This window comes from Taudactylus pleione, unplaced genomic scaffold (genome assembly GCF_031769625.1).
Source record: "Taudactylus pleione unplaced genomic scaffold, aTauple2 ptg000172l, whole genome shotgun sequence".
NCBI lineage: Eukaryota > Metazoa > Chordata > Amphibia > Anura > Myobatrachidae > Taudactylus > Taudactylus pleione.
The window spans coordinates 3,171,308-3,183,624 of NW_028284574.1; positions in this window are offsets into that span (position 1 = coordinate 3,171,308).

The following is a 12,317-nucleotide window of genomic DNA, read 5'->3' on the forward strand; positions in this document are numbered from 1 at the left end:
ACTGCAACAAATGCTATTTCCTACAAAAACGGCTGGCTCATTGGAAACAGTTAAGCTGACCCCTTCATTAGACATTTGTTGTTCAAGACATGAGTTCCTTTTATGTTATGGAGTAGATTTTCTTTTCTTTTTAAACCAGTGCTCATTATTATGAGAGACTATTATCAGGGAAGCTTTATGGATTACACTGTATCATCCAAAACTTTTTCCATAATAAATCCTATGAGAATGAAAAACATCAGTGAATGTTATTTATTTTAGATACAGTTTAAGCATTTATGAAAATACTTACCAACAGTGTTTAAAATATATTGCAGTGCACAAATTAAATTTGCCAAATGTATTTTTCAAACCTTACTTTATGGTACCTTATCATATTTTCTTGCCTTTCTGCACTGTTTGTTACAAACTAAAGACGGACAGGCGCTTTGGGCTCTATTTAGCATCAGTGTCAATATTGTCCCAAATATTTTCGGACAACCTCATCAAAATGCTTGTTTTTCCTTATTGCTTTGCACAGCTATTTAGCAAACTTCTTTTTAGGGACAGTGGTTGCATTAACACGCTGTCCTGGGAAGTTCCCGCAGGCAGTCTTTCCATTGTCCAAAAAGAATGTCCTGCACTGCGCATTACCCTATATCCTCATTGTATATATAGTATATACAGATGTGTCCTCATACATCTAGCCTCAATATGCCGCGCAGTGTGACTTGCCTAGTGTTAGTGAGCTGCCAGGTCCCGTGCTACTCTGCTAGTGTCAGACGTTTTTGTTTCCCAAAAATGTATCTAAGTCGCAATGTGCGATTAATTTGATATGCAACACTTGTATAGCTGTATGCAACACAAGGGGCCTATCCACTAGGCCACAGGTTCTCAATCTCGGTCCTCAGGACCCCAAACAATGCATGTTTTCCATGTCTCCTCACAGAATCAATTGTGAAATAATTAGCTCCATCTGTGGATCTTTTAAAATGTGCCAGTGAGTAATGATTACACCTGTGCACCTGCTAGGTGACCTGGAAAATGTGACCTGTGTGGGGTCCTGAGGACCGAGTTTGAGAATCTCTGCACTAGGTGACCTGAAAGACTGAACGTCTAGTGTTCAGACCTTCAGGTCGCCGAGGTGCAGTGCTCGCACTGAATGGCGTTCTCCTATCTCTGAACATGCCGAACCTGACGAGCATCATTAGGTTGAAGGGCATGTTCAGTAGATAGTTGGGGTCAGCAAGGACCCAGCGTGCACGCGTATCGCTGGTCCTTGCCGGCTATCCATTACACGACTTTGTGAACAATGTCGGAGTCATGTAATGGATAGGCCCCTTGAGTCTGTATATGAAGCACACCAAACTGCAATGAAAAAATCTGCGGCCCTACATTGTAGCATTTCGTATACAGATTCAGAGTCGAACACAGTTATACAAGTGTTGCATACTAAAGTAATCAGTACAATCTGCTGGTGTGTCCTAGTTGCTTTGCAATTTAGATGCATTTTTGGTGTAAAAAAACACAGGCGCAAGCAGAGTTTCACGGGACACTTGTACACCGAGAGGGTATTTTTTGACGCGACTGCAGCAAAGATGAGGACACATATGTACTGTATATATACATAGTGTTTATATTTATATGTACACTATATATATATACACATATATATATATATATATATATACATACAGTAGCACTTCCCGGAACTTGTCGTTCTTATTATTCCCTCCCCCACATGCTCCTCTGGCTCCCACGGAGCATGTGGGGGAGGGGGCAATGCTGACAAGTTCCAGGATATATATATATATATATATATATATATAGAATACATATAAATCTATACACTATATATATATATATATATATATATATATGTGTGTGTGTGTGTATATATATATATATATATATATATATATACACACACTTTTACAAAGCCTTGTATTTACATTGTCGGGAACACTGACAGTGTAATTATCGAATGAGAGGAGGGGAGTGGGCGGAGCTTCAGCCATCTGCAGGGACTGATTGGACGAGAGCCATCTGTCCCTGTAGTCTTTGGTTGAAATAAGGATTTTCCCTATATAATGCCATTCTCAGGTGGCATTATGTAGGGTAAGCCTTTAAAGATTTTTTTTAACGCTTTCCTGCTACCTGATTAGCAGAAAACGTAAACCGCTGGAGAGAGCAATGGCTTTCTCTCTACAGTGCGATGTTGTAGGAGTCGAGCATTAACTGAAAAGATAACTGATTTTTTCTCTTCTCTGTTAACCCGTTCCTGCATAGCTGGGATACTTTAATTTCTGCATGATTTAAGTAAAAATGTGCTTGCTGAATAGACCCCTTTGTATTTTAAAACTGATGGCAATAAGGAATCAGCATTACCATGCTCTGTTTAGTTGGACAGACAAGTTGGACAGTTGTTTAGCTGGATGAAAGTTGGTTAGATGTGTGGCCAGCTTTAGTCGTTATATTATTTTGCACAGTATTTTGTTTATTTCTACTGTACATGTGTGTTTAATTCTGAATATAATTATTATTTTTTTACCAACCCATATGTCTTCACCAAAATAAATGTTATTGTGGTTTTACTGGAAGTCATTTGTAAACTGTTATATGATTTATACAATGATGTTACTGTTGGCTGATAATGAGATTTATTTATTCCCTGGGGGTACATAAAGTATAAGGAAATGTGTCTTGTATTGTACTCTGTGGATATGGTATAACCTTAAATGCTAATAAAGCATACAGAGCCCTTAAATGTCTAGAGGTGCAAGTCATGTGGATATCTAGTATTAACCCCATTAATGACCAGGGATGTGCACCGACCCCCCGTGTTTTGGTTTTGGATCTGTATCTCCTTCGTGTTTTGGATCTGGTTTTGCCAAAATCGCCCTTGCGTGTTTTGGTCTTGGTTTTGGGTCTGTATTTTTTTTCAAAATGGATAAAAACTGCTAAAATCACATAATTTGGGCCTTTTGTGATCCTATAGTATTATTAACCTCAATAACATTAATTTCCACTCGTTTCCAGTAAATTTTGACGACCTCACAGCTCACAATATTGTTTTCATCCAGTTTAGGCCCAAAATTTGCACCAAGCTAGCTGGTTGACTAAGCTAAGTGGCAGCAGTGGGCCGCACAAACACGTGGCAGTTAAACTTCCAACATGGCACATAAGGAAACATATGTTTTCATTAATCAAGAGGCCTGAGGAAGATGGAGTATGTATGTAGTTGAAGGCAGGGACAGGAAGGGTTGATTGGTAGTAAATTGAATAAAAATGTTTTGATTCCGAAGCAAATTTATGAGGGAGGAGGGGAGAGCATGGGTGAACAAAATGTCCCATGTTTTGCCCACAATATCAACCTGGTGGTTCAGAATTTTTTTTAAATTAAAGGGGCATGCAGGAGATGTTCTCTGTGGCCATAAACATTTCTGGACACTTTTGGCCTTCAGCAACTGCATGTCAAAGATTGCAACAGCTATGGCAGTTCAACTTCCATCATGGCACATAAGGCAACAAATGTTTTTATTATTCAAGAGCCCTGATGGAGTTGGAGTATGTATGTAGTTGAGAGGAGGGGAAGGAAGATTTGAATAGTAGTAAATTCTATTTAATAATTGACTGTTAAAAAATCATTTGCAAGGGGGAACAAGTATTACAGCAGTCACCCAGTTGCACAGCGGATCACTGACGCCATAACATCTATGCTGGTATTAGATGTGCGTCCAGTATCTGCCAATAATGCAGCGGCTATTAGACAATTAATTGAGGTCCTGTATTCCACTACCAAATCCCATCTAGATTCCACTTCACTAGAAAAACAATTCCCAACCTGGCAGCAGCCCCTTGATGAACAACACAGCACCCTTACGGAGTGCGGATGGACCACCTGCAGATACGTGGATGATAAACTGTGGTCTGGTCGGCAGTGTCACCAAATAATAATAGCGTAGCTAACACACACAAAAAAAAACTGAAAAAAAGATCTTTTTTTAAAAATTTTTGTGGAATGATTTTATTTAACTTTAATTTTTTTTTACACTGGGGAAGAGCATCCCTGGACGAGGCAGCAGCCCCTTGATGAACAACACAGCACCCATTTATGGACAACAAAGCACCCCTGCGGAGTGCGTACGGACCACCTGTAGTGTCACAAATACGTGGATGATAAACTGCGGTTTTGCCGGCAGTGTCACTGAACAATAATAGCATAGCTACTAGCTACAGTAGCACACCCACAAACAAATCAAATCAGATTTTTTTTTTCTTTGTGGAATGATAATTTTATTTAACTTTTATTTTTTTAACACCGGGGAAGAGCACCCCTGGATGACACAGCACCCCTTTATGTACTGCAGCCCCCTTTATGTATTGCAGCCCCAGCCCCTTTATGGACAACACAGCAGAACCCCTTTATGTACTGCAGCCCCAGCCCGAGAACACTGCTCCTTTGAACAACAGCAGCACAGACCCCCAGCCCGACAACACTGCACCCTTGAACAACAGCAGCACAGACCCCCAGCCCGAAAACACCGTACCCTTGAACAATAGCAGCACTGACAGAGTACGTCTGGTCTGTACACTCTCTACAGCCGGAGTGAAAATGGCGCTGATCACTGTGACCATTATAGAATCCAAAACCTGCGAGAATCCGACAGCGGGAGGATGATGTTTTGCCTCGTTTTCGGATCCAAGTCAGGCGGGAAAACCCGATCCAGACTCTCTGAGAACCGGACCAGCTCATATCTATTAATGACAAAGTGTATTTTACTGTATACCTCCTCTACCAAACCAGGCCACATCCTTGTCATGCAATAGTGTACTGCAGTGAAATGGTGATATCTTTTGATTCATTCTCCCATGTACAGTATAATGTATGTATAACTATAAACTGTTTTATTTTATTTTGAAATTAAAGTCTACAAATATTCTATTAAGTTCCTATTGTTAGACCATCTGTAAAACATGTCATAATAAACTTTGATGTTTAGATCTCAGTGTCATAAGCTCAAGTTAGAGTTCATCAACCCCTGGTTTTATGTGAGTGGATTATTGGGAAAGCAGATGTGGGTGTCATCTACACGCCGTTATATTGAACCCTGTATGACTTGACCTGACGCCTCAGTACATGGAAGCCATGGTTACCAATGACAACCAACTACTATCCCTGTGTAATTACAGTATACCGTGTGGAATTGCTTAGAATGAGAATAATCAGACATGTAATCTGTTATATAGGATACTAGGGACTTGTTTATTTGAGTATTTTCACCACACTGCCACCTGCAGTCCCCGCTTCATTGAATTGTTTAACAAAACTTCTCATAGTAGTTGTAGGGGAAACACTTAAGCTGGGTACACACTACGCAATCCATTGCACAATGGTACGATGAGATGAGCAATGCCATGCTGCTAATGCTCTGACATGGGGGTTAGCTATGGTACCCCCCGATTTGGTTTGCTGAAGGTATTTGGTGATTTTAAACGGGCTCAATAGCTGCTAAATAGCGTTTTTCTATACCTGATGCAGAATAGTATTTAGGAGATTTCTTTGAAGAAAATAAGTTATCCCAGCAAATTTGGGGTACTTGAAAATGGGGGTCAGCATATTTAAAAGTTACTAAAGTGAAGTTAAAAAAATCATGAAAAATCCACCTGCCGCAAGCACCTGCAATCCAAAAAACACTTGGGGCATACTTGGGGACCCCTCCAGAGTCAAGTTCGCTAGTTTTTAAGTTTGTACCCCAACATTTTTTTTTTGCCCCTTTTTTCAAAGTGATTTTTTGGGGTGTCCTTAAGTATTTTTACATTTTTTTGACACAGTTTACCTTTGGGGGACTGTGTGAAGACTGCACGGGGGTTCCTCCAACATTGCACCCCAAAACCCCAATTCTGCACTTTTTTCCGCCTCCCATTCATAGGCAAAACTTTTCTGCCTATTACATTGCATTGACTTTCCACCTAGGCGGAAAGTCTTTCAAATTGAATACAGGGTGAAAGTCAAACAGGCGAAAATGACGTCATCGGCAAAAAGTTTCCACCAAAAACACGCGGAAACTGACTTTTCACTACAAATTGAATACGGCCCATAGTGTAGTGTGTACCCAGCATTAGTAATCATGTCTGTCTGTATGACCACAAGCAGAAACAATTATTTCCTTTTTCCTTTCTGCTTTTAGGAACTGTACGGATTACAGGTTTTCAGATAAGAGATCCCATACCTGTACGTCTCCAAATGCCTTAAAGGAAACAAGTTGTTGGGCTGTATTAATGGGGTAACTGCTATAATATTATATAACATTTATATTATATTCAAAAGAATAAAATAAGGGTTAGGGTGTATAGGATGTACTTTTGCTTATATGCAGATCCTAGGATTGCCTGACTAGACTAAAGTATGTTTATTTTATTTCAGTGACACCTCCAAAAGAACAAGAGGATACAGCCGGACATAATAAAGTGCAGCTCATGCTTCTCTCATTTTCTCAGATCACACAAACGTTAGCTAAGAAGCCTTAGTAAAGCCGCCCCAGTGTCTTTTGGCTCACTGCATTAGGATGACCCGTTTTCTCCAGACAACACTTATACATGGGGAGAAGACATGTCAGTATGTCTGGAACTCGGGGGTTTTCCCAAGACCTGTAAGTACTAGTGTTCAAATCATCGAGACGATTGGCAAATATGATGGAAGCTGACGCCAAAGTATGATCTACACAGGGTCTTAGTAATATCACCTTTCAGTAAGCTACTCTATGCAAAGTGCTTTTTATCATTTTTTTACATTAGCTGGCTTATGAAACAATGCTTAATTATCTACTCTAAATATCAATAGAAAAACCTATTCACCACACTAATAAATTATTCCACGAAATAGCATACAAGTTAAACGGGAACATAAATACACTGAAATACATATACATTTCTGTTCATACATATTTATATATGATTATGTAAAATTGACAAATGAAATGACTCTTGTTAGCGGATGACCCAAAGTCCTAAATATGTATAACAAATATTGTCTTGAATAATAGGTTGTAGGAATTTAGCTTGTTTCTTAAAATCCATCTATATCATGATGCCGGAGCAAAATAGTGTTAATATATTATGGATTAGTGTGTTTATAGAACTATTCTGGTTTGTGGCAGTTGTCGAAAATGGTGGATGCGGGTTAGACGTTACAGGGCCCCACTAACTTGTAGGCCCATGTGCACTGCACATTGGTGGCGTGCGGTGAGGTCAGTGGCTGGGGAGGCACTGGCTAGTATTAGAGCCAGATTTACACACACATACAGTATAGTATATGGACCCAAAAGAGGTACCTTAAATCCACCATAATAACATACACTCCCCCTGCATCTCAACAGAATTTTCAGCAAAGCCAACAGCACAATAACTAGAAATACATTCACCTGTATCTGAACAACTCAGGATTTATTGATTTTTGTAATAGGTGGATATACTCATGTAAAAAATCAAATTTTTTCCAGTTAAGACCTAACTAACACTAAAACATAGGGCCTCATTTACTAACAAATTTTATCACCAAAGCGAGTGATAAATGTCGCTGTGTATGATAAATGGTGCTCCAGCCAATCAGCTCCCAACTGTAAAGTGTCAGAAAAATGACAGTTGGGAGCTGATTGGCTGGAGCAGCATTTATCATACACAGTGACATTTATCACTCGTTTTGGTGATAAAAATCTTTAGTTAATTGGGGCCACACTAGTACTTAAATATGTTGTCCAGGGCTTCAGTTTACCTAATAGCTTGTGTGGCACAATTAAGTTAATGGAACCTGGACAGCAAAATAGTCACTTAGGCCGCCATTTATTAACGAGTTTTATCACCAAAACAAGTGATACATTTCACTGTGTATGATAAATGGTGCTCCAGCCAATCAGCTCCCAACTGTCATTTTTCTAACAGTTGACACCCAAAGGGGAAATTTATCACTCGTTTTGGTGATAAAACTTGTTAATAAATGAGGCCCTTAGGGGTCTATTTATCAAGCAGTGAAACGTGTGGAGAAGTGAACCAGTGGAGAAGTTGGGCAGCACAGATGGTGTAATGGTTAGCGTTACTGCCTCCCAGCACTGAGGTCATGGGTTCAATTCCCACCATGGCCCTAACTGTATGGAGTTTGTATATTCTCCCTGTGCTTGCGTAGGTTTCCTCCGGGTACTCCGGTTTCCTCCCACACTCCAAAAATATACTGGTAGGTTAATTGGCTCCCACCAAAAATTATCCCTACTGTGTATGTCTGTGCATGTACATGTGGTAGGAAATATAGATTGTAAGCTCCACTGGGGCAGGGACTGAAGTGAATGGCCAGATCTTCTCTGTGAAGCGCTGCGGAATATGTGTGCGCTATATAAATAACTGATAATAATAAAATAATAATAAGTTGCCCATAGCAACCAATCAGCTTTCAAGTAGCATTCAACAAGTACAGTCTATAAAAAAATAATAGGTAGGAGCTGATTGGTTGCTATAAACAACTTCTCCACTGGTCCACTTCTCCACACTTTTCACTGCTTGATAAATAAACTCCTAAGTGAGTAGTGATAGTGAGTGTATTGAATGTATTAAACTAAACACTCACATGCTGCCTGCCTGGGCCCTGCACACTGACACTGACTGTTTTTAACAGATTTGTATCTGTTTATTACATGTATCTGTTTTTGTTACACGTTTGTTCATTGTAACATTTTTTATATCTGCTTATGAGTGAGCACTCAGGGCGCCGAGAGAGGGTGGGGAGGTGGGTACAGATTACCTGGCCCGCAGCACATCACCATTTATTTCTCAATCTATTTTTTCTCCTTTACTAAACCAGGCGGCCAGCGGCGCGCGTCAGTTCGGGGGAGGGGGGTATTACCGCACTGTCTGTGTGTCAGTGTCACCCACAACTCACTTGCAATGCAGGCTGCAGCCGCGCAGCTGTGGAGCTGATGCTCTCGCGAGATGATGACATCATCATCTCGCAAGGCTCTCTCTCTCAGCAGGCACCAGTTTCAGTTTCGGCGGGCAGAGACTGGGAGGGAAGGATTAAATAAAGGCAGGTGACCGTGGGCATTCTTGTTTGTTGTATAGCACAGACAGTGAGTCGGAGTAAGGCTGTGAGACTGTCTGTGAAGAGAAGATTAGTGGTCTTTGACACTGTGGTGATGCAACTGCCATTTTGTAAATCTAGAAATTCTATATAATTTATAAATATAATGCAATACCATTAATGTATATTAGATATTATTATACACTACTGGTGATGGATGCATTAAATATATGTATATATATATATATACAATAGAACAAACCGGCACTCCGTGTTAGCTGGCTATATACCTTGCCTTGGTGCTCTCCCCGGGGGTTGTTATCCTCCGTGGCAAATAAAACAAAGTACGGACGGCGGCACTCACAGGTCTTTCACTTCAATTAACGCACAGGACTCCTTAGGTCATATTCCAACGTTTCAATCTCATTTATTCGAGATTTTCCTCAGGGATCAAGAATAACGTCACAAAACATGCATTTATATAATCAAGGACAAACACTTACCCATGATATTAAATCTACAATTAAGAAACATTGGCCCATCATTACGTCTGACAACCATCTGAAATTTCTTAAGGAGTCTAAAGTTGTGCATAGTTATAGGAGAGGTCAAAACCCCAAGGACCGTCTAGTTAAGAATGACGTCACGGGCTATAACATATCGATCACCGAAAATTTTCTTACCAAAAAGCCGGGATGTTACAGATGCCTCGGCTGTGTGACTTGTCGTTATATGGAAACGGGTGACTATTTCTCACACCCTTATTCAGGACGTAGGATCCCCATAAAACATGTTCTTACGTGCACCAGTACTTTGTGATATATGCCATTAGATGCCAATGTGGCCTGGTGTACATTGGCAAAACGATATGCCAATTTCGAGAAAGAATTGCACAACATCGCTCAGCGATCAGACTAGCCCTAAATGGCAGAGAAACGGACTAGCCGGTGGCCCGTCACTTTAAAGATTTAAGACACTCCTTAGCCACTTTGTCATATAAAGTGATAGACCACATACCACTATCACCAAGAGGTGGTGATAGAGAAAAAGCCCTGTTGAAATTAGAAGCCAGATGGATCCATGATATGAATTGTGTGGCTCCGTTTGGCCTCAATGAGAATTTACATTTATCTTGTTTTCTTTGATGTACATATGTGACGCTGTTATACCATATATCTTTTATTTTCTTGAGACTACGGTACAGCGGGGCGTCTGTGGTACCCACATGGGATCCCACTTCTCTTTCATTGCACTCATACAACATCTAGTGTTTTCTTTGCACTATTGGCTCATGTCATATTTTGTGTTCTATCGTCTATAAATTTTCCTCTCTGACCCTTAAGCTTCACTGGTCTGTTAGATACCTTCCTTTCATTTCTAATCATGCAGTATGACTTTTGACCCTCTCACCTTCTCTCTCCAGTTGTTCTATGATTCCTCCGGCGTCATCCTATTGTTTCTTTATAGGTCTATAATGAAGACTATTTATCTATGCTTATATTGGCATGTACATGAACTGCCGGAGTATATCATGTTAGAAGGTTTTATCAGTTTGTTGGTGTTTGTCTGTGTATGTCTTCTATGTGTAGGTGATAATGGGTTAATCACCTTGGTTACTGAATGCCGCCCGGAGTGTGAGAACGTCATGCGTGTCGTAAGTGAGACGCGCCCTGATGACGTCACCTCCCCCGGAGTCGGCCTCAGTTGGTGCTGCACATGGGTAAGTGTTTGTCCTTGATTATATAAATGCATGTTTTGTGACGTTATTCTTGATCCCTGAGGAAAATCTCGAATAAATGAGATTGAAACGTTGGAATATGACCTAAGGAGTCCTGTGCGTTAATTGAAGTGAAAGACCTGTGAGTGCCGCCGTCCGTACTTTGTTTTATATATATATATATATATATATATATGTGTGTATGTATATTTATATATATATATGTGCATGTGTTTGTATATATATGTATATGTGTGTACATATATATATATATATGTGCATGTGTTTGTATATATATGTATATGTGTGTACATATATATATATATATATATATATATATGCATGTAGGGGCGTATTAAGAGAGGAGGGGGCCCATGTGCATCCCCCGTCCTCCTCTCCCTACTCCTCTCTCCCCTGCGGCCACCAGCAGACTGGCCGCCACCAGCCGCAGCATCAGTAGACTCTGAGAAAAATGATGCGGGACCTCGGAGAGGTAAGTATTACAAAATATGGGTGTGGTGTGGGCCCCCCTGGATCCAGGGGCCCGTGTGCACTGCACACCCTGCACCCATTATAGATACGCCCCTGTATATATGTACTGTATGTATATTTGTATATATAATAAGTATATATATATATATATATATGTGTGTGTGTATATATATATATATATATATATATATATACTGTATATGTATGCTCCTGTGGGTGGGTGCTTCTCAGATGCTAGGCACAGCCCCAAAGAGGTGCAGCCCTGCCCCTAAGATACTGTGGCCACACCCCCTCTAGGGGGGGCCCTGGGGACTTGCTGTACCGGGGCCCAGGATTTCTTTTGGCAGCCCTGTGAGCACTACATGGTCTCCATGAGTGCCCCACACAGCTATTTCTTAATTGCTGTGCTGGGGGTTCTGGCATCCATGCAGCTGCACACCTCTGGTGATTATCTGGTGGGGATATAAAGTGAGCTTATGTGGTTGTTCATTTTGTGTGTCCTGATGAAGGGGCTGTGATCCTCGAAACGTCACAACAAACGTCACCTGCTATTCACTTATTTGCAGTCTCTGACTGTCACCTCATTTCTGTGCTGGATTATTGGGGGCACCGGAGCACACTTGTTACAAGTGGAGAGTGCCGGACTCTGTCCATCACTTTATATGTCTATATATAAATATACAAAGAAACAGTATGCACTCCTCTTGAAAATTCACATCTTGCGAGGTGCTCACCCTAATGCGGCCAGCATGGCCCATTAATAGTTCCACAGTCAAGAGGACACTCTCTTTCAAGAAATATAATTTTTTTTAAAATTATTTGTATGAACAAAGCCCATTATCTTCACAACAATGTTCATCCAGCCACATCGGGCAACTCTTCATCACCACCCAGTAAAAATGATTAGCATTAAACTCCTAGCACAATCCAGCTTGTTATCAGCAGCCTTCAGGCTGATCCATAGTCACACAGCATTTATACGGTGCATGTCATAATTACGTGGATACTTAATTCGTCTGTCGACCTCGGTCCCCTTGTATCAGGACCTTTGAAGAGCAGCAA